Source organism: Eptesicus fuscus, chromosome 17 (assembly GCF_027574615.1).
Source record: "Eptesicus fuscus isolate TK198812 chromosome 17, DD_ASM_mEF_20220401, whole genome shotgun sequence".
Taxonomy (NCBI): Eukaryota; Metazoa; Chordata; class Mammalia; order Chiroptera; family Vespertilionidae; genus Eptesicus; species Eptesicus fuscus.
In genome coordinates, this window is record NC_072489.1 from 61,844,945 (window position 1) to 61,869,250 (window position 24,306).

Here is a 24,306-nt window from a genome sequence, read left to right on the forward strand (position 1 = left end):
ATTAGTGTATCTGCTTAGCTAAACACATCACATCTGTTAGCAAACTTGTCCAAATAATTTGGCATCATTGCTTACAATATATGTAGACAGAGACCATTTATCACCTGGATTATTTCTAGAACCTCCAGGCTTACTTTCTATGCATTGCACAGAAACATGGGTGCCCTGGCACATGGGCACGCACTTTATATGAGGTCTATAGAATGCTTTTGCACACCTCATTTGTTTATTTGTTCTCAAGTACAGGGAGCACAGAATCACTCCTGCAACTGACTTTCAGTTCTATTTCTCCATTGCACTGTCCTTCAACCTTGTCAGCGATTGGCATCATTTCCATCTCCAAGACGTCTTTAAATCCATTCAGATTGTTTCTGGATTATGTATCATCTCGCAGATACGTTGGCTTTTTGATGTTTTATCCTGTATTTGTTTCTGGTTTGGCTTGTTTTATTTAAACAAAAACCTTACCACTAAAGAAATGAAGCTGCCCTAGACATTAGGACTTCCTTATTAAATTCAGAAAGTGTCAGTAGTCACCCAAGTGATTCAAGTTGTACTGAAAATGCTTCCGAGGTCATCTGTCCCCTGCCTGGGATTCTGGAAGGAAAGTGTATTAGAGCTGGAAGTGAAATGGGATAGAGCTGTGACTCCCACGCAGTCAGAGATGCGAGAGGAGAGGGGCTCTGCTGGTTTGCCCGCCACACACCAGGTGATGCCTTGCAGATGAATGATGACCAACGTGTACTGACCCTGTGTGAGTGCCAAGGCTTGGCCATATGCTTTTACAACTTAGTTCCAGCCAAAAATCAAAATGAGAACTGAATCCCAGTCTGCTGAGCCCCAAGGCCATGAGTCACCCCACTTAATCCTCCTGGAGAGGGAAGTCAGGGGACACCATGAAGTCCATCCCGCCTCGATGGGACCTCACTGTCTGACCACGGAACTGATTCCAGGTCCATTAGGATTATTTCTGCTCTTGAGAAAGAACCTGTCAGAGGCGCAAACTGCTCCTCAAGTTAAAGGAGGAGCCGTAGAGATCATGAGTGCTGGGAGCAGGGACCCACCCAGGGAATGGAGAACAGCTCCCCACGAGCCGCATCACTGCCCACCACAATTGCGAATGCTGAACTGGCAGCGTGTATCTCAGGGGCCGCTGCAGGGCATCCACCAGGCCTGGAAACAAGTACTTTGTCATTAATCTGATGTATGATTTATGTGGGCAGAAGTGTGTCTCCTCTCTTCCAAAACAGACAAGTGCCAGCCCGGGCCCAGCTGTGCACCCCAGCCCTCCATGGAGAAATATTATTCCCGAAACGGTCTAACTCTGTTTCGACCTGGGGCCCATTTACCACATTGCCCCTGCACTGGATGAACGCTCCAGACTCCTGCCAAAGGGGAGCTGACGTGCTGCTTGGGGGAGCCTCAGAGAAGGGTATTATGTCTGCAGTCACTCAGCCTGATGCGTAAATCCAGGGAGCCCAGACAGGACACCTGCCCTAGGGTTTGCCAACCTGGAGAAGCCGCCAGGCCAGGTCTGTAACCCAGGACCCTTCCTCCACACACGGCTCACAGTGTTCTCACCTCCTACGCATCACGTGTTGCTGCTGTCCTGGGATCACCTGGAATGTGAGTCTTCAGAGCCTCTCCCGCACTCCCAGGTCTGCAGCTAGATGACAGTGAAGGGAGCGCCATGAGGCAGCCTCTCCTTTGCGGTAGCTTACGTCACTGGTCACTGGTCACTGGTCACTGCCATGGCCGAGAACAGGAGGCCCGAGAACAGCCCCGACAGCCCAGGAAATCGTGTCACCTCAGCAGGAGCAGGTGCTGCTCTCCTTCCCGGCTCCTCCATGCTCAGTTCTCACCCCAAGGCTGCCTCCGTTTGTGCCCTCCCCATGTCTCACGTTTACAAACTTCCATGGAGAAAGGACTCGATGTGTCAGCTCATCCTCTTCCAATATGAGTGTCCTGTTGGCCAAAGCTCCTGACCCTGGTCACGGGAAAGGCCACTGGTTCTGGCCGCAGTCTTTGTCCACCTTCCTGGGAGGTGAGGACTTTATGTCATTTTCCACAGAGAGAACAGGGCGTTCAGTCTTTCCTCTGGCATCACTGGCACACACTGCTTTTTATTACACACATAGCCCAGTTTCCCCTCCTCGAGACGCGTTTCCTGACTTCCCAGGACACTCCCGGGAGATGGAGGACAGTCCCTTCCCTTTGAGCACGATTTTACCGCCTGCATTTCAACTTTCCCACACCAACCAGGCGAGGCTGGTGACAATGTGGTGAAACCCACTCCACTCTTTCTGGAAAACAATCTGAGAACAGACATCAGAGACCCTTCTAAATGCCAATTCTGGGAATTTCTCCCAAGGAAATAATTCTAAAAGCACAGGAACTATCTAAATGTCCTATGTAGGTGAACAGTAAGATAATTATCCCTAACCACTATTTGAAACGGTCACAAAAATAATATAATAACATGAGGAACTCATAATACATATATTATGTAATTATAATAAGAAATGGGGTGAGATAAAATTGTATACATGGAATGTCTAAACTAGACTTGCTTTTAACCCTGTGTATAAAGAAAGAAAGAAAAAAAAAAAAACGGGAAGGAAAGGAACCAAAATGCTTAACAGATTGTATCAAAATTGGCATATGTAAATTTTTCTTATCTTATATAATTTCATAATGAAAATAAGGTTGCCTCATAATCCTGTCGACTCTCTGCCTCAGCTCAGATAACTCGTGGTCCTAAATGTTAGGAAAGCAGCTGGCTCCTTAGGGAGGGGCACTATCCTATCTAATAAAAGAGTAATATGAAAATTAACCATCACTCTGCTACAACCACCAGCCACACCCACCAGCCCATCAGAGCAAGTATGCAAATTAACCCCAACCAAGATGGCAACGGCCACAGAGAGCAGGAGGGAGGCTTGGGTTTCCCTGGCAATGGAGGAAGCCAAGCTTTCCACACACCCTGGCGGGCCCAGGCCTCTACTCAAGGGTACAAAGTTTCAATGATAGAAGGTAAATAAATTCCAACAGAACTGGCGGCAGCCACAGAGCTGGAAGAGCAGGAGGCTAGGGTTGCCCCGGGCGATGGAGGAAGCCAAGCTTCTTCAGCCCTGGCCGGCTCAGGCCTTCACTCCAGGCTACAAAGTTTCAATTGTAGAAGATACATAAATCCCAACAGAAATGGCTGCCGCCACGGAGCGAGCAGGAGGCTTGGCTCCGCTCCAGGCTACAAAGTTTCAATTGTAGAAGATAAATAAATTTCAGATACCAGGGCCTCCACTTGGGTCACCGGGGGGTGTGGCTGGCCTGCAAACCACCACAGGCCCCTTGCCCAGGCCGCCCCATGCCCCAAGGGAACCCCCACCCTGATCTGGGACACCCTTCAGGGCAAACCAGCTTGCCCCCACCCATGCACCAGGCCTCTATCCTATCTATTAAAAGAGTAATATGCAGATTGACCATCACTCCAACACACAAGATGGCTGCCCCCATGTGGTCAAAGATCCTGCCCCCATGTGGACACAAGATGGCCACCACAAGATGGCCAGCAGGGAAGGGCAGTTGGGAGGGACCAGGCCTGCAAGGGAGGGCAGTTGAGAGGGACCAGGCCTGCAATGGAGGGCAGTTGGGGGCGATCAACCCTGCAGGGGAGGGCAGTTAGGGGTGACCAGGCCGGCAGAGGAGGGAAGTTGGGGGCAAACAGACTGGCAGGGGAGCAGTTAGACATCAATTAGGCTGGCATGGGAGTGGTTAGAGGGTGATCAGGCTGGCAGGCAGAAGCGGTTAGGGACAATCAGGAAGGCAGGCAGGCGAGCAGTTGGGAGCCAGCAGTCCTGGATTGTGAGAGGGCTGTCCGACTGCCCGTTTAGGCCCTAGTCGGACATCCCTCAAGGGGTCCAGATTGGAGAGGGTGCAGGCTGGTCTGAGGGACACCCCTCACCCCCAATGTACGAATTTCATGTACCGGGCCTCTAGTGATGTACAAACATAAAATATCACAGTGAGTTTCTTTTGGAAGCTCTTTTAGCAAAATCATCTGTTTACAAATAGCAATATTCTAGGGGGAAATGTCAATCCAGTTAAACATTTTCACCTCCAAAATCACACCGCGCATTCTATCTAGCTTTGCTCTGTGACTGGCCTCCGTTCAGTGATTCCTGATCACACAATCACAGAGTCAGCACCCTCCTGGCCATCTGCTGCCTGCTCTCCCAGAGTTGGGAATCAAAGTGACTCAACAAGATGAACACAAAGCTGCCAGGAATTGCCAGGGGTGCACACTACTGTAATAACAATCTGGCAGCAGCCGCTGAGCCAAGGAACCAGGAGTTTGTTCCTAGTGAGGGTGTACCAGCTGCTGGACCAGAACTGATGGTTCAAGGACAAAGGAAAGGATGATAGTGTAATTAACAGTCAGCGATGGGCACCTTGCAACTTGGAAAGTATTTACAGTTGAGGTGTGGTCCAGTCATAGGTTAAATGCCTAAAGGTCACTGCAGACAAAGAATTCTGTTTAAGTCCAGTTCCTGTTGGACTTTACACCATGGGCTCTAGCAGAACAGCTGTATGATTTAAGGAAGGGAGGAGCCACGTGCAGGAAGGTAATTCCACAAGCTCCTGGTAGCCGTCCTACATCGAATGCACGAGACCAGAAACAGACCTAACCTTGGGCTGCTGAGCACAAAGAGCCCCAGCTTTAGAAATATTTGAGTTCAAACCCATACTCAGCAAATCCTAGGTGTCTCACTGGCAAGATGCTTAACTTCTTAGACTCAGTTTTGTCACCACTAAAATGGAAATAATAATCCCTGCTTTACAGGATTCTTAGGAGGGTCAAGAATGAGGTGAGTAAGGATAAGAGTTACCACACAACCCAGCTATCCACTCCTAGGCATCTGCCCAAGAGAAATCAAAACATAGGTCCACACAGAGACCTATGTGAATGTTTGCAGCAGCATTATTTGCAATAGACAAAAAGTAGAAACAACCCAAATGCCCATCAACTGATGAATGGATAAACAAAAATGTGGTATTTAAGTACCATTAAATATTATTCGGCAATAAAAAGGAATAAAACACGGATACAAGCTACAACATGGACAGACCTTGAAAACATTCGCTGAGTGAAGAAAGACACAAAAGGCCATATATGTAATGTTTCCATTTATATGAAAAGCCCAGAATAGGCAGTTCTATAGAGATAGAACGGAGATGTGGTTGCTTAGGGTGGAAAGAATGAGAGCTGGGGAGATGGTAGCTTCAGGGTATGAGTTGATGGGAATATTCTAAAGCTGGCCATGGTGAAGGCTGCACATATGTGTGAATCTACTGAAAACCATGGACTCATACGCCCTAAGTGGATGAATTGTGTGCCGTATCAGCACTGAGACTTCCCACCCGAGAGCTCTGAGACGGGCGAGGCTTGTCCCTAGAGAGCTCCAGCACAGCAGGAGAGAAAAGCCGAGTGCGGGAGCTGGCCGAGGACCAGGACCAGGGAGGTTTATTAAAACGCTGCATCAGATCACAGCTAGTCAGCACTTGCCTGGAGCTGCAGAGGGAGGTGGGGATTGATTTGAGAGAGGCACAGGGGAACTTCTAGGATGCTTAAATATTCCATGTCTTGATTGGAATGGTAGTTACGTGGCTAAATAGACTTAAAATGGGTGCTTTTAATTATATGCAAACTATATACCTTGTGTGTAAAGAAACAAAAACCATCCAAATGAAAAAAGCAAGGGCTATTTATTCAGAGCTTGCTGACTTGCATTTGGCAGAGTCTCAAAGATGGGCAAATGCACGAGGATGCTTTATAACAGGGAAATAGAAAGAGAAGGGTTTCGTGCGATGACTGGGGGCTGCTGGCAGGACAGCTAGAAGCAGGGCACATTCACCTGTGAGACTGGCTAGGGGAGCATATTTGGCTCTCTCTGGTTGGTCCTAAGTTAGAAGCAGGGGCAAAATTCAGGAAGCTGTACGTTATGGATCTAGTCCTGGCCATTTGGAGCCAATTATTGTAGAAATTATTGTTTGGCTTCCTGGACTGTCACTAGCGAAAGCAACCTGGATTCCTGCAAGTCCGACGGAGAGCAGGGTGACTTCCTGGGCTGGTTAGAGTAGGCGAGAGGTTGGTTTCCCGGGCAGATTGCTGCAGACTGTGGGTCAAAGTTCTACTTTCATCTATAAGGTCTGCTATTGTCTATTTTTATAGTCATTCTCTCACTTAGTAAAGTTGATTTTTTAAAAGAGATTTAAGAGACTTATTAACTATTTGGAAGGTGTGGGTCTTATTAGAGTCCAATTCAAACAGTTTAGGGGGAAAATGGAACTTATAGGACAAGTTGGAAAATATGAACATTATCTGGGTATTTTATGCTGTAAGTCATTCTTCCTAATTTGGGGTGCTGGTGATTAAGGTATTGTACATTTATAAGGGGGGGGGGTCCTCATCTCTTAGATTTAGATTTATACTAAAATGTTTAAAAACGAAATTATATAATGTCTAGGGATTCAAAATAATTTAGGCATAGGTATAATGAAAGGGGATATGAAGGAACTAAGATTGGCCACAACAACTGGGCAGAGATATATGGGTTCAGGAAGGACTAACTCCACCCTCTCCCCTCCAGGAACCTCCCTGACTCTTCCCACCAAAGGTTTGCTTCCCCCACTCAGCACCTGTGAGATTACCACGTTTTCTCATTAGCCGTTGGCACATGATATCTTTGGTGATTTGTTTTATACATATTTATTGCATTTGGGAGGTCCCCAAGACTATACTTAGGTTTATTTTTTCATTTGAAGGATAGAATTCAGAAAAGTCATTACAGTTACAGTTTATTACCGTGAAAGGGTTCGGATTAAAATCAGCCAGTGAAAAAGCCTCACAGGAGAGTCCAGGACAGATGGCACGAGCCTCCAGTTCTTCTCCCCCAGGGGACCCGCGGGGACAGAGCTTCCCTCTCCCAGCAGCCGTGGACAGCAGCACACAGTGTTGGCCATTGGGGAAGCTCCCTCCAGCCTCGGTGCCCAGGGTGTTTACTGGGACCTGGTCAGGTCAGCATGACTGACCACCTGTGTGCCTGACCTCAGTCTCAGCTGCTCCAGGTGTCAAGGCCCCCACTATGAGCACAAACTACCTGGTGTGACCCAATGCCCCCAAGTAAACAAGATCCTCTTACCTGGCAAGAAATTCCAAGCCTGAGAGGTTACCTCCCAGCTGCCCGTGAGAGCAGAGCCTTTCTTTGGGCAAGGTTAACCCTTTCCTGGAAAATTTTATTCCTGTCTAGAGCTTCAAGTGTCTGAGAGCAGAAATACACTAAACTTTCCAATATTACTCTTTTTGGGCATATGCCTTGCACAGGGAAGAAAATGCTTGCGTTGAGGACCCTACCCCAGACACCTGCTGGGAGAGGACCGATTAATAGTTCAGTGGAATTAAAGGGCCCGTGGAGTTAGAGCTTTGGTGATGACAGACCTGTGAGATGAGGAGGAAAAAGCTCAGGGCACTGAATGAAAGGGATTTGGGATAAGAATTCAAAGGGCAGGTGAGTAGTACTATTTAATGTGAGGTCCTGAGAGGGGGTGGAAGCAGGCTGGTGGGGTCAAGGGGGGGAAGGGACATCTGTAGTACTTTCAATGATAAAGATAAATTAAAAAAAGGAAGAAATAAAAATAAAAATAAAAAATATTTTGTGTCCTGTAGCTGGTTTTTGAGATCAGAACCAGCATCACCTGGGAGCTCATTGGAAACACAAATTCTAGGGCTCCGGCCCAGACCTACTGACCAGAGCCTGTGGGTAAGGCCAGGTGTGTGTGATTTAGCATGCTCTGGTGTTTCTTATTCACTGAAATTTGAGAAGTTCTGGTGCAGAGAACAATCATGTTTGTCTCACATACTCCATGGGAGGGAGAGGACACGCTGATGGAACAGGACTGAGGAAGGTCCAAGAGGAGCCCACAAAGGAGACGATTGTGTGGTTGGACACTTGGACACTGAAGCAAAGAGAAGTCCATGAGGTCACGGCTCCAATGGCTCGTCACTGAGGTCCTTGGATCCCATATAGTCAACCAAGATGATGATAATCAGGAACGTTCCACTCCCATGAAAGACCAGGGTATCCAGACTTGTTAGTAAGAAGAAAGGATGTATCAAGGTCGCTTAGCTTCCAGAATGCTCTCTGATCTCATAAACCAGCTACCGATACAAACCAAGGACCTAGGTGACACATCAACGTAATAGTATTTATGAAATATTAAGATACAATGTTTTATAAATGCTAAACCACTATTTAGTCTGAACCAGTATTTGGTTTAACAGCTCACTTTTCTCTCTCAAGCTCAGGTTCTGATTTCCGCCCAGTTTATTAGGAAAAAACAGAGAGGGGCAGGGAAATTTGCATAACAATGATCTCTCCAGCTGAAGACACTTAATCAAGGAACTGACAACTTAATGGACTGCTCAGTAGATTCCTCCGAGAATAATAAGTCCCAGCCAACTGAGGGGCTCAGCCTGAGCCTGAAATCAGGAAAGCACAGGTGAAGATGTGAACAAGCCCAGGCTGCAGCAGATCCGTGTATAAAGGAATCGTTTGGGTGATGGACTTGGTATTTTGCAGATTACCATCAATTTTGCAAGCATAATAAGTTTCCTTTAGGATTCTTTTACACAAAGAAAAATGAATAATGACATTGGTATTTTAATTTGGTAGACTATAAATAACATAAATTCAAATCATATACGTGTTTTAAAGAGGAGGCATCAGTATATTATTGCTGAGTAAACAAACCATCCCAAAATTCTGTGGCTTAAATAGCAATCAGTTCCTGTCTGCATCTGGGGGGTAGGGGATGATGATTCTAGTCTGCACTGGTTCTCATGTTCTGGACTAGTGTGCCGCCCAGGCATGTTTTCTCAGGGTGGTGGCCAAGGCATAAGAGATCACGTGGAAACTCCTAAGGTCACTTGGCCTAGGCTCAGACCTGGCTCCTCCACCTCATTCTATTGGTCAAACCAAAGTGACAGCTAAATCCAAACTCAAGGGGCAGGGAAATGTGTTCTGCCTCTACCCAAGAAATCCAAGGTCACATGACAGAGAGGGTGGGTACAAGGTAGGGCAAGCGTTGGGGTCAATGCAATCTGATCCTATAATCCAATAATGCAATATTCCGAGGGGCAAACACATTTTTCCCATAATGCATATTAACAGAAATTCCCATTATGATTGGACATGGTACTTTTTTTTTTTTTCAATTATGAAACTTTATTTCAAGGTGACAGGAATGCATGTTGCTCTAAACTACCCTTTCAGCCTCAGCTCCACAAATGCCCTGATTTACACAAACATTCCACTGGAACCCAAATGGCCAAATTACTGGTTTCCCAATATAGCCCAAGTCTATACTTCCTGCCTTTGCTGAGAGCAGTGATTCATCAGCATCACCTGGGAAGGGGTAAGAACTGCAGTTTCTAAGTTCTTATACGAGCCGTACTGGATGAGAATCTCTGGGGTTGGGGCCCAGTAGCCTGTGCTCCAATGAGCCCTCCAGGTGATTCTGATGCATGTTAAATGTGAGAGCACTGGCTTAAGAGTATCCCTCCCGACCTCCAGACCTTGAAGAGGATACTCGGTTCTGCTCCCGTGATTAGGACTAGTGCAGATACCCGCTGTAGAATGTTCTCTGCACCCCCACCTCCAGCCAAGACCATCCATCCACTTCTGAATTCTCATGCCATTTATCAAATATTCTGCAAATTGTCATTTTCCATATGACTGTATCTTAACTCCCCAGCTCACTTAGATACTGATTAGCAAGCCATTTACCATGGAAATTAGACTCATATGAACCTGGGTTCCAATCCCAGTAATGCCCCCTAGTCAGTGCATGGCCTTCAACATGTGACTTAGGTTAAGTCTTGTCATAACAGTGCCCAGAAATCTGACCCCATCGTCCTACGTGTAATGCCTTCCCATGACTTCCCTTCACGCCCTGCACAGCAGCCCCTCTCACCTTGCCCATTTCCTCTGTCGACACCCCAGCCTTCCCTTTAGGCACCAGCAATACCAAATGCTCGAGGTTCTCCATCTCAAACAATGGCCCCTCCTCTGTTCCTGCAGTCAGCTTCCAGTCCATCTCCCTCCTCCGTGATGATGTGGTTTTCTTGCCTTTTTTTTTTTTTTTAAATCACTTTGTTCTTTTCCTTCATGTTCCTCTGTCAATCAACCTTGCCTCCTTAGACCTCTCTTTTATTAATGCTCTTTTGGCTGCAACTAATAAACATTGCCTGAGCTCTCTTCAGCAGAGAATTCACTGGAAGAATACCAACCCGACTGGCTCGTTCACGAGCTTCACTCCCTCAACGTTCAGCTCATGGATCCCCCACCCCAGGAAGCCTTTGGGGCCCTGTTGGGTGCTCTGTGCTCCCACTGTGTTCTGCACAGAGTTAGATCACCAGCTTCTGGAAGGCAGGGATCTGTTCCTGGAATTAGTACTGCGTGTGGCTGGTCCTGGAAATTCTATAAATGTCTGTTGTACACATATATGAATTATCAAGAAGATAAATTCTTGCTCTTGACCTATGTGATGGATATTAATCATTGCCAACCCCCATGTTCTTGCCTATGGAATCCCATTTCTCAGCAGCCAACTTCAGTCCATTTCACACACATTTATCCTGTCTTGGAGTCTGGCACATTCTCTTCCAGCAAAGCAAATTTTCCATTTGAACTTGATATTGCTTCATTTACCAATATTATAGTGTTCTGGAATATAAGGCACTCTCATTTTTGTGGACTCAATGTTATCTGGTGCGATGAACACTTAATTGGAAACCATCTAATGTGTTTCAGATCTCAGGATGTTTTTCTCAAATGACCGAAGCTGAATGACATGCCTGGCATTTACTTAAAAAACAAGCACCCTTTAGTGCACCCTTCCTTAAGGAGCTGGGCCTGGGCTAAGAATTTTACATGTATGATCTTAGTTAATCCTCACATTAACCCCAAGGGATTAGAGGAGATTGAGATTTACAGATGTAAAGCAACTTGCTCAGTATGATGCCAATGGTAAATGGCAGAGCCCAGAACCAAGGATCAGCTTCTAAACCACCTGTAGCTCCCATTTCTGGGGCTTAAGAAAAAGATGAACTGAGAATCGGTGAGAGGGGAACCCAAAGGGATCGTGAGAAGACAACTGAACACAAGGGACCCCATTTCACTATGTTCCCCTGTGATGTTTTTAGTGCTCCAAGAGCCTTTGTTCCCTTCATTATTCTCTTGTTACCTGTCACAAACCAGAAACTGGCACCTGAGGACTGGAGGGAGAACATTATTCCTCACTTCTCCACTGGAATTGGACATGAGGCCATATTCTGAAACCACATTAGTATTCTCTTGAAAGCAGTAAGCTTGCAGACTAGATTACCAGCAGAAGCTAGTAATGAGGCCTGCATTCTCTGAGCCTGTAAATCACCAAGACTATGGAGACAAGGAAGACTCCTTGAGGGCTCCCTCTGGCCCAGGAGACAGAGACACTGTGCTGTAAACCACACTGGGACTTCCTATGGATACATCCCTAAAAACTACAGCGACCCTCTAACAAATGGCCGGTGGCCGGTCCATTCAGACTGAGAGAGATTGGTCCAGAAGCCACCCTGAGTCTGAGTCTGTGTGACTGGCTCTCCTCAGGTAGCGTTCTCCTTTGGGTCAGAAAATAAAAGTGTTCTAAAAGCACAGAGTCCAGGTATTTCAAATGAATCCAAAGAACGTGTCAAAATTTAATGGGGGAAAATAGGTCAGCTCCTATTTTTCCTCAAAAAAAAAAAAAGGGGGGGGGGAGAAAACACACGGAAAATATTGCCATCAGAGGAGCGAAAAGTGAGGACTCAGGTTCCTCCATCTTTGACTCTGTCTCCATCAGTGACAGGAAATGTGGTTTATTTGTAGAATTTCACTGTGGATTGCTTGAGGAAAACTGATTTGAACAAAATCTATTGAAGTAAAGACAAACGTTTTGTGGCAGGAAAGTGCACAAAGGAAAAGAAATGTCTAAGTTCTGCTGAAATGCTGATGATTCTTTTAAAATGGTAACTATGAAGCAAGGCAGGTTGGAAAATTGCTACTCAGTGTTTTTTGTGCCTTCTCTAGTTCATCTTGAGAACCAGGGGAGTTAACAGGCGGTCAAGCACAGCCACTCACTGACTCGCCCACTGGCAGAACGCCCTTCTCCTCTGTCTGCTGAACTAGCAGGACGCCCTCGCTGTGTGCGCCACGGAGTAATGCTCACTTCTGGACCCATATACAGGAAGATATCCTTTAAAAGTTGCTTTTGTCCAACTTTTCTGTGCAACTTACGATTCTATATACATGGTAAAAGTTGTTCTCAATCGTCAGGCAGCTGAATTATATTTCCTTAACAAAGATCATGAATTATGTTTTACACTAGAGACCTGATGCACGAAATTCGTGCCTCTGCCTCGGCCCCGGCCTCCTCCGGGACGATCCGGAAGGACGTCCGGTCTAATTAGCATATTATGCTTTTATTATTATAGATAGGGTGGGGTAAAGGTAGGTTTACAGTTGTGAGTACAGGAAACAAGAATTCATTCTTGCATTATTATTTGTTAATAATTGTACTATTTTCCATACCAACAACTGTAAACCTACTTTTGTCCCACCCTGTATACATAAAATTCTATGTAACTATTAAAGAGTGCAGCAGATCTGTACATATTAAGAGAAAATATATCTATAGTATGTCAAATGAAACTAAGTAAGGAGGAGACAGGTATATATGTAAAAAGACACAAGACTCCCATAATCACTCAACAATGAAAATTTGGAAAGGAGCCCCAAAAGGTAGGAGGGAACGTCCTGAGAAATTGGTTCTTAGCCAATGGGCTGGCCAGGCTGCAGTGCCAGGCTTAGTTCATAAGAGTTTGTATCATGAACAGTACCAAGTCTCACAAATGGTTTTCTGGTATGTGCTAAGATGACTCTAGTACATAAACAAATTTAATGTGTAATACATTTTTAAAATATTTAACACTATCAATTGCCTTCTGAGAAACACCCATAAGTTTTTCTATTTTACCAATTCCCCATGGACCATGTACCCAAGGGAGTTGTGAGCAGCCTGCTGGGTAAGGCTGACCCCAGGACTTTCTGAGTTTCCATCAGTGGCCCCCAAGTGCCATGGCAGGTCCTGCTGCCTGCTTCCCCCTTTCCTGCTAACAGACCCCCAGTTTGTACAGGTGTTGAGGGTCCTTGGCTTCACAGGCTAGAAGAACATCAAGACCATCCCCAAAACAGAAACTCAGAGCAGGGACTCTGACTGGCCCAGCTGGGTAACATGATTATCATTGGAGTAATCACTATGGGAAATAAAATCTTGTGGGTATAAGTGTGTACCCTACAAAGACATGTGAATATGACCTTGTTTAGAAACAGGGCCTTTTCAGATATAATCAAGTTAAGATGAGGCCCTAATCCAATGACCGTGTCCTGAGAAGATGAGGGAAATTTGGACGCAGAGACACACACGGGGTGTACACCGTGTGACAATCGAGGCCGAGATTGGAGTGATGCATTTGCAAACCAAGGAGCGCCAAGGATGGCCAGCAACTACCAGACGCTGGGTGAGAGGCAGAGGCAGACCATGACCAAGAGGACCCGAAGGAGCCAACCTTGCCAGCACCTTGATTTGGGATTTCTAGTCTCCAGAACTGTGGGAGGCAAGCCACCTGGTTGGTGCAGCCACAGAAACTTGGACACAGAGTAGGACCCAGGTTGGTCAGGTGCCACTGCACTGGTCAGGGAGGCGGGATACTATACACAGCATTCCCCAGCACATGGCTGGAGGGGAAAAGAGGGAGGGACCCCCAAAATGAGGAGGGGATCCATTAACAGGAAGGGGATAAAGTGCGCTGGGCAGCCAAGTACTGCAGCCACAACACTGATATGCACTGTCATCATGGTTAGTTGGGTTTCTTGTAGGAGAAAAGATATGGCTTTGCACTACAGAAAATGTTTATTCCATCTTCCAAAGACATATAGATTCCATAACCCACAGTCAGGAATTCATAAGCCACAACAATCTGAACAGTTTTATTCTTTAAATAAGGTTTGAAGTAGCTTGATATGCTTTGACACTCAGGGAGCTCATGGATTCATTCAGTTGTGCAACTCTGCTATGAGAAATGTTTTATTACTTACACCAAGGTTTATAAAAATTAAAAGTTAAGTTCCTCTGAAGCACATATTATATTTCAGTTACCTATCAGAGTTAACTTTTTCATCTCGGTCATAAAATTCAAATTATGCATGAAATATAATAAAGACCTATCCCAATGAATTGAAATTACTTGTCATTTTAACGTGCCTTTAAAGTATTTTTAATTGATCACATGCTTATATTAAATGATCAAAGGCGTTACAGCATCACTTATGAAGAGTAATCTTGAAGCGCGACTATCAGGTGGCCTTGTGCTTAAAGCTTCTATTTCAAGGCAAGCCCCACTGCAGACAGGGTTCTGCGAACCTCACTGACAGAAACCTGTGGCAGCCTGGGCAGCAAGGCATGTTCCCACGACCACATTCACCTTAAAGTGCAGAGCTTACCAGCGGGCGAAAGTAAAGGTGAGGGGGTGAGCTGCATGAATGTGCATTCGAATCAGTCAACAAACAATCTACCGAGGCCTGACTCTTAACCGCTCATGTGTCACCTGCCAGTGCTGCTGTCTGCTCTGCTGATCAGCTAAGTTCATTCTCCCCCTTTTCACAGAAGTAAACTGAGAAGCAGCGAGTTTATGAGATCTGCCCCATCACCGGCTGTCAGAGTGCAGAGCAGCAGGACTGCCTCCGACCTGATGGTGCAGCCTGGGGCAGGACATAAATAAATCAAGCAGCATGTGAATTGACCAACGCTGCTGGGGCCATAAACCAAGAGCCCGTGATCCTCCCCTGCCTGGGACACAGAGATCTGACCTCCTGCCTCCAAGGTTCTTACCAGCTTTGATGAGATAAAAATCTTTCCACGAGACATAGAGCCAACAGTGCTTGAAAGCACACGGCGAGGGGAGGGGCAGAGTCGTCCTACCCATCAAGCAGGGGCTTGGCGACCACCACAGGCCCAGGGTGGGTGGGAGGGAGGTGGATCTAAATCCTGCTCACTACACGGGGAGAGCCTCTTTGCCATAACACAGTCACCGGTTGCCTGCCACGTGGCTTGTCCAGAAGCCACAGGTCACCAAGAACATAGGACAACACCGACCGTGAACGGCCGCAAACATCTGTCCCTGGGTGGCCAGTGCCGCTGGCTCCTCCGGACTGCCCTGTGCGTCCCTGGCAAACCAGGCGGCTGGTCACCTGCTTGCTACGTTCTCACAGGAGAAAGGCAGCTTTTGAAAATAAACGGCTGAAAACAACGCCGACGCCACGCACACACTGTGCACTGGCTAAGGTGACACCTCAGAAGGCGAAGCCTTGAACCTGGTCTCCTCTGGCCGCTGCTCGCGGAGGCAGCGGGGCCTGCGGGAGGCGCCCCTCGCTCGGGCTGTTGCCCTTCCTCTCACGCTCCCGGAGTGGACGTCGGTGTGATGACCGACCTCTATCCACCCGCCACCGCTGTGAGCTTGGCTGCAAGTCTGGTACAAACTGTTCAAAGTGCATTCCATCACCGCCACAGCCTGTGCTTGTGGCCTGGCCGGACAGCGCAAACTTCCACCCGTCACGCCTTCCAACCCTCCGACCCACGTCCTGACAGCTCCTCCGCTCAGACACGCACTCCGAGGCCCCAGCACCGCGTGGTAACACCGCGGCCTCGGAAGCGGGGCGTCGTCCTCACACTTACAGTCGTGCGCCGCCACATAGGGACGTTTGGTCAACGACGGGCTGCACACTCCACGGTGGTTCCACGGATTGTCATGGAGCTGAGACATTTCTTATCGCTAAGGCGTGACGACGTAGCCGCAGGTGTGACGACACAGCCGCCAGAATGCCCACATAGCTGCTGGCCTGACGATGTAGAGTAGCCGCCAGCGTGAGGACGTAGCCACCAGCGTGAGGACGTAGCCGCCAGCGTGAGGACGTAGCCGCCAGCGTGAGGACGTAGCCGCCAGCGTGAGGACATAGCCACCAGCGTGAGGACATAGCCGCCAGCGTGAGGACATAGCCGTAGCCGCCAGCGTGAGGACGTAGCCGCCAGCGTGAGGACGTAGCCACCAGCGTGAGGACATAGCCACCAGCGTGAAGACGTAGCCGCCAGCGTGACAAGTAGCCCGCGTGAAGTCGTCGCCATGGTAACATCATAGGTCAAGGCATTACTCCAGTGTTTGTGGTGATGCTGGTGTAAACAAACCTGCGCTGCCAGCCGTATAAAAGCTGAGTCCCTACAATTAGGCACAGTACATAACTATTGGATAATTATAATGAAAAGCACGTTACTGGTCTATGTATTTCTATACTAGTTGTCATTATTTTAGAGTGAACTCTTTTTACTTATAGAAAATGGTTGCTGGCAGCAGCCTCATCCACCTTGCGTTCACAGCGTCTGGTGATTGCATCCTTTTCTCTCGGGCTTGATTGTATCTCGTGTTTGCTTAGACAACTAACATGCTGCACAGGCTTGTAGCCTAGAAGCAGTGGCCTCCACCACAGAGCCTCCGTCCGCAAAGGCGCCACCATCTATGCCGGGTAAGTGCACTTTATGATGCTCACATGACAAAATCACCTCGCAGCGCATTTCTCGGAGCGTATCCACACAGTTCAATGTGACTGCATCTGTTCTCTTAATAGATCTTGGAGACCTACTGGTGTTAGGACATTTAGATCAGACTTTCCTTCATAATAGCAGGAGGTGCTCATAAGCAACCTTGGCTTTTAGAGGGAAACAACAGTTTCCTACTAAAGACCCTCAGAATGTCCTATTTACTGAGATTTCAAATTTCTTGGTTTCTAATTAGTTTCAGCTTCTGAGGTTCACAGTTAGCCACCAGGTGAAAGGCTGCCAAGGCAAAAGCTTCCCTGAGCAAAAACCCCAATTCCTTTTTTCCTCCCTAGGCAGCACTAAGGACAAGAGTCCCACCGGTGAGTTCAGCATGATTTTCCTTAAATATATAGAAAAGAGCAGAGATTATAAACGCCTCCTACTTGGACTAAATCTCTGAAGAGCCAGAGTTCACCTCCCCTCCTCCCCTCCCAGCACCCACCAAGCCTCCCTTGCCTTCTGAATTGTCAAAAGCGCCCCCATGCGCCATGATTCCTTCCTCTCCCAGACCTCCACTCCTTCACCTGTAAATAGATAAACCTCTTCCTTAATGTAGATATCAGCTTGGTGCTGGGAGAAAAATGAGCTAAGCATTCCCCGTGAATAAAAATGAGTGGCTGATACTTCTGCTTTTAGAAATGTTCCAACGGGTGGCTGGTTTTAATCCAAAGTCTCTATTTGGTCAACTCAGGGGGGCGGGCGGGGGGGGGGGGGGGCGGGGGTGCGAGAATGCTGGGACAGAGAGGACACCCAAATACTTAATCTTTCTTATCATTATTAGTTGGAGACAGATTAGCTCATCAGTTTTTATGTTGCACCTGACAGGTTGGAACCAGGATGGTGCAGCATGGGGCAGAACATAAATTACTGGCTCAGCATCTCATCTACTTTCCAACCAGTAAGAAGGGGGAAGCAGTTAAGAGAGGGCAAGTCCCTGCCTACTGGGCTGTGGGAAGGGAGGCAGTCACCATTCACCAGAAAATAGTGTCTGGTAAATAGTAAATACTTAACAAAAATCACCTATTATTGTTTTTATTATTAAAGAAAAGGAGAACATATAGTGAAAGAAAATTAGCCATCCCAAGTGATGACATCTTAGGAAATCCATTCGAAATGATGTTCTGTGCATGCAGACATTTCTTCATCCAATTCATGTGCTTGAAATGCCACTATAGTCACTGAGCTAATCATTGGGAAGCCAATGCAAGGCCTTTACACACAATGGGTGAATGAATGAATGAATGAGCCCTTTTATGGAACAGCAATCTGGGTAAGGTCATGAAAATTTCATGAGAGCAAATAATTTAAAATATGGACACAAGTAATTCTTTCCATAGAAGGTCTTAGATCAAACACAGACATGTTTAACCCTTTGCACTCGCTTGTTTTTCTCGATTCCTTTATTCTAATGCTAACTGTGTCGAGTCACACTCGACATCCGAGTGCAAAAGGTTATTAAAGCTGAATTTTTGGTAGCTTGCTGAAAAACATGGAAAATAAATTATAAAGAAAGTTAACAAACCAACCTGATTTATTGGGTTACATAGTCACTAGCAAAATGTTATAGTTCCAATCCTGAATTGTTACTTTAATGACTTTTTCTGCATTTTACTCTGAAACACATTTTTATTTTTTCTATATACAAAAAAAAATTGTCACTGCATTTAACTAAATATACAGGTCTAAAACTGAATTCTTTCTGACTCTTGTGTCAGATAAACATTCAAGGGATTTAATCTGGGAGAGGAGCCAAGATCCAACTTCAGTTTATTATTATTTCTGAATTACGTATAAAGCACCCCATAAAGCCTGTAAGAACAAGCCAGCTCAGCTGCCACTGGAACGCATTATTGTTGCAGCCACAGATGTCACCAGCTCAGCTTTCCTCATGCCCCAAATTCCATTAACATGGGACTTCCCAAATGGTGCCATCACCGCTGCCTTCAACCTTTCCCACCCTAAAAAGTGAAACAAATGATTTGCACTTAGCATCTCAACTAAAATACCAATAATTATCCATAATAAAAATATCATATTATAAACATAAATATAAAATACCAACATTTATATAATACAAATTGGAATATTAAAGAGTGACTATTTTAACCTCAAATGTTAAGAGATGTATGAGAGCTTTGCCCTGAATTAAAATGAAATTGCATTCAGTTAGGGCATTTTTCTGAACTTAGGCTTCAGATTTCTGAGAGGCAGATGAGCCCTAGGAATCCACATTCCGCCCCTCGTGCTGTTAGCCTGTGTAGCTTCCCTGCAAGGCCTGCTCCTGAGGACCTGGCGGTTCTCTCCTTGTCCGGCCCACACCTGGTGCCTGCCTCTGGGATGGCAGCGCTGTGCCCATCACAGCTTCACCCACGAACTGTACCAGGCTGACTTGAGGAGCAATTCCCAGGCACCAAACAAGACTTCCTAACTAAGGGAGGCAGAGCACTTCGGAATTTTGCAATTCCTGTTTTATGTAACTGAATCGCATGCTCGCTTCCCCGGCTAGTGTAGTACTGTAGTGTATCTGGCAAATAGTCGTGATTTGTTTAGGACTTAATATACTTTAGACACAATTCTCAGTCCTCAGAGGAATACTGAGGCTCCTTTACTCATTAAAAGTACTATGGATCATTAACTATAGGCGTGCGCCTATACTAGTAGGTGTGAATGAACATATTTACTCAGCATATACTGATGGAGAAACTACGATGTTGCAGACATCACGCTAGGCCCACAAAAGCAGACACAGTCCCTACCTTCATGGACTTTAGAGGCTAGTAGGGACGGCAGACAACCATATAATTGTACAAATAAACACAAAACCAATTATCAATGGGTAAGTGTTGCAACCATTGTAAAGCTTGGATACTAGTGGTTCAGTTTCCTAGCATTGTCCCAGTCAAAGAAAACCCACCAAACAGGAGTAATTTTGGCACAGCCCAGACTGCTGTCCGGGGGATGAAAGACAAAGACAGACTGAGCCACCGGAGATCTGATAACTTAATGCAGTGTGGGTCCCTGGGGGAACCCTGCAACAGAGAGAGGCTCATCATGGAAAACCGGACTTTGGTAACACAATGCCCCAACATCAGTGTCGTAGTTTTGACAAACGTACAATGTTGATATAAGATGTACCAATGGTGGAAACTGCGTGAGAGCTGCTTGGAAACCCTCTCCACTGCCTTTGCAACTTGTATGTAAATCTAAAATGATTCAAAAATAAAAAGCTTACTTTTTTAAAAATAGCTCATATCTGTATTTGAATTCTCAAAAACTTATGATATCTAAATACAGTGATTGCTAACACTTATGAAAGTATCCATTTGTGATTTTCCTCTTATATATTAGTTATCTGTTGCTGCATAGAAAGTCAACCCCAAACTAAGCAGCTTAAAACAACAAACAGTATTATCTGACATACAGAGCTGCGGAACTGAGCAAATCTGTCTCTGGGTCTCTGACAAGGTTGCCATCAAGCTGTAGGTTGAGGCTACAATCATCACAAGGCTTGATCAGGACTGGAGAATCCAATCCAAACTCACCAAGCAGTTGCTTTTTTTTCTTTTTTTTTTAATTTTATTGATTTCAGAGAGGAAGGGAGAGGAAGAGAAAGATAGAAACATCAATGACGAGAGGAATCATTGATTGGCTGCTTCCTGCATATTGGATGGAGCCCACAACCCAGGCATGTGCCCTTGACGGGAATCGAACCTGGGACCCTTCAGTCCACAAGCTGATGCTCTAACCACTGAGTAAAACCGGCTAGGGCTAAGTGGTTTCTTTTCAGTTTCTTGCTGACTGTTGGCTGAGGAGTCAGCTCTGGTCTAGCCATTTGCTGGAGAGTGCCAGCAACCACCTGGGTCACCCAGGGCAATGTGAGGGAGAGGAAAAGCCAGTCCTGGCCCATCCTGGCTTTGGCTTCCCATCCCTTCCCCCTCTCTTCTCAGGCATCTCCAAAACTGGAATCAGAACAAGCTGTTGGCTTCCTTGACCACAGATAAATTCTAAGTAGCCTGTAACAGATTTTTCTCACAAATTGTATAATTGTTTATTGCCTATAAATCAACTTAATTTAGATGTCAAGCCTCTCTGCCAGTCAAGCTGGTGGGAAAATATAAGTCCTTTCATTTTATTATAGTAGGTGATATAGTCACATCACTCAAAAAAAAATGTATATATATATATATAAAGTCATACTGTGACCATCTCCTTCCCACTCCTATATGTAACCACTCATACTGGTTTCTTATGCATCTTTCCAGAGTCTCATTATATTTACACAAGTAAGCGTAAGAGTGTATTATATGTGTTCTCTCTCTCTCTCTCTCTCTCTCTCTCTCTCTCTCTCTCTCTCTCTCTCTCAGTTGCTCCCTTGTCCCACAAAGGACAGCATACTCTCCAATCTGCAGCATTTTGCCTTTGGTATTTCACTTAAAATGTCTGGTAGCTCTTTCTCTGCAGAGGGTGATTGCTCCTTTTCACTGCTACACAGTGTCCCATGCTGTGGAGGAGTGTGATTTATCGAACCACCTCCCTCTGGCAGACCAGGCTGTCAGCAGTCTCCCACCACCAACAGCACTGCATTGAATACACAGACTTTAAACAATCGGGGGAAACGTAAAAAACAGCCAAGGCATTTCCTTCTGAGTGTTTCCCAGTAATTTCTTTCTCCTGCTGCTGTTTCTTCCTTCTGATTTTTATTGTCCTAGAAGCCGAGTATTGATGCTTTATTGCAGCCTGTGCACTGTTCAGGGTCATTCTGGCAGTTGGAATTACACAATAAAATAGACAAATGTACGTTTGTGGAAGTCCTGAACGCAGCAGCAGCAGCAAACCTCTCTTTCATCTCCCCTTCCTGCAGCCCCGAGTGCTGCGACAGCAGGCTGGTAGGACTTTGCAAGCTCAACATGCGGTGACACAATCAGAGGCAGGAGGCTAAGAAGCAGAGGCTGCGACAGTGAGGCCAGTCGAGCCAGGGCTACTGACACCGTGGAAGGCACTTTGGAGTTTCTTCCTCAATGCTCCACAGCTTTCAAATATCCATTGGCATATATACTTTAAGGCATTGAAAGCAAGGACTCCAAGTGACATAGGCTCACCCATGTTCGAGGCAGTATTATTCACAATAGCCAAAGGGGCAAGTACCCCCAGTGTTCATAAACAAACTGTTGTCTACAAACTCAATGGAATGTTATTCAGCCTTAAGAAGGAAGGAAGTTCTGGTAAATTCTACACTATGGATGAACCCTGAGGGCATCGTGCTAAATGAAACAAGCCAGCCATGGAACAAGTACCCACAACCTGCAAACACCTAGGCCACTGAAGCAGACACTCAGCCTCTCTCGTTTTTGTCTCAGCTACGAAATACCTGGCCAAAGCCCAAGCCAGGAGGACAGGAAGTGGCAGCGACCTGGCCCGGAAGGCCTGGGTCTTCCTGAACCCAGTGCTCAGGGTGAAGGAAGAGCAACAACGCTGGTAACCAGCTGACGTTTGGAGTCCTTACTATACGCCCAGCACTGTCACATGGACTGTGCTCTTACTTTGGTTCAAGTCTCACAGCCACTGTATGAAATGGAGGAATTTCAAGACAGGAAACGGACCAACAACAAACCACACTTTGCCTGCCGAGAGTTGGGGAGTGCGGGGCGGGTCTTCCCAAGGACCCACAGCTAGAGCTGGACCACAAACACAACCAGGCGTGCACCAGAGCTCGTGACTATGCCATCGGTTTTGGTAAGCTCAGTGCAGTCAGAGCCTGCAGAGGTGAAATGCCAGGACAAGACTGATAACCTGTTCCGAGTACAGAAATACCCAGGAGACGAGCCGCTGACAGTCCACCAATGCTTCCAGGGAAACGGGCAACAGTGGGGTCACCATGACGGCACCTCCGCGCACAAAGGAGCCAAGGCCTCTTCGCTCCCTTCGAGGACCCGGTCCTGGGGCCCCGACTCACACTCGGCCCAAATGCCAGCTACTAGGTTACAAGGAGAGCTGCAACTGGAAAGAAAACCGACACTCAGTGCCTGCAGTTCAATCACCCCCCTCTCAGGTGGCAAAATCTGCCTGGGAAACCACCGGAATGTTGCTGGGTAAACCTATGGTTCAGCACTAAGGTATCAAGTCGTCAACACCTAAAACAATGGTAATCTAATAAACGTCGATGGGAAAAAATTTAGTGTTTTTTTTTTTTAAAGGAAGAAAAAGAGGCATACACAGAGGTCTGTCAGACTCAGAAAGCAGTTTCCTCTCGTTTCACACCATGTTAACAAACACGACCAGGTCACCGTCCTCATCTGCTGAGGATGACTTTCCGACAAGTTGAGTGTTTGCCCCAAACGTTCCTATGAAATCAGAACAACTGCAGACTTGATTTCCTCCTGAGAAAAAAGGGCACTGATCCAGATCGGGGGCTGTATCCTGGGAAAAAGGGGAGGGTGTCAAGCTTTACTCAGCAGCTTATACTCGCAACTAGTTTATATGAGAAATTTGATGAGTTTTCATTTGAAAAAAGGTTTTCCTGTCTTTTAAAAGTTGGCAAATGGACCACTGATCTATATGGTCTTCCAAGGTCTTGTCCAAGTGTTAAAATTATGTATTTTATTTTTAAAATTCTTTTATTCAACGAATATTTGGAAAGTGAGTGACTGGGCGACAAGACCCTGATAGGCATGGTGATGACAATAGTGAACAATATGCTAGTCAGTGGAGACTGCCCTCTGGGAACACAGTTTATTTGGTTTTTGTAAGAAACTGAAGAGTGATACAAATAGCACAGGCATTCAGCCAGCGTGGCTCAGTGGTTGGACATCAACCTAAGAACCAGGAGTCACAGTTTGTTTCAGGTCAGGGCACATGCCGGGATTGGGGGCCTGATCAGTTTCTCATCACTGATGTTTCTATCTCTCTCTCCCTCACCCTTCCTCTCTGAAATCAGTAAGAATGTATTAAATATCACAGGCGGAGCACGTTTCTTGGAGTTAAAATCACAGGGTTTCCTGAACCTGGGCGGGAACACATTTCTCCCAGAACTGCCCCCGGTAATCCTCCTCCTCTGCCCAATATTTAGAAGACACAGGCTGAATAACGCAGACAAAACCAGTTGTAAATTGCAAAATCACATTAGAATTTATTACAATATACATAAATAACCCTCATTTCTCTGAATTTCATCAGTCTTTGGACATCCAGGGAGAACAAGTGAAAAGCAGCAGCACTGGCCTGGAGAAGTGAAGACAGAGGAGCAGGGAAGCTGTGCTCCGGCCCAGGCCTGTGCTCACCGTCTGCGGACGGCACCGAGTGCCGTGTCCTCAGCTACACACAAGGTGCTTGGAATATACGTTGTCTGGGGTCCACTGCAGCTCTACAATTCTACTGTCCTATTCTATTATTAGGAGCAAATGCTATGTATTACTAATATATAGCACGTACTCACAAAGAAAAGTAAATAAATGCCAAACTTTTAAGGAAGATAAGAGAAATACAGACATTTGATACTTTAAAAAGATACACTGATATTACTGTTTT

The 24,306-nt window shown here is 46.2% G+C and overlaps 1 long non-coding RNA gene across 2 annotated transcripts; it reads left to right on the forward strand.

The window, feature by feature from the left end:
- The first annotated feature begins 16,097 nt into the window (after positions 1-16,097).
- Positions 16,098-24,038, forward strand: LOC129151984 (uncharacterized). Of its 2 annotated transcripts, none has more exons than XR_008558690.1 (3): positions 16,098-16,315; positions 16,521-16,709; positions 23,956-24,038. It is a non-coding gene; the product is annotated as an uncharacterized LOC129151984 (long non-coding RNA). The 2 variants fall into 2 exon arrangements; XR_008558691.1 differs by lacking the exon at positions 16,098-16,315 and adding an exon at positions 16,399-16,420.
- The last annotated feature ends 268 nt before the right edge of the window (positions 24,039-24,306 follow it).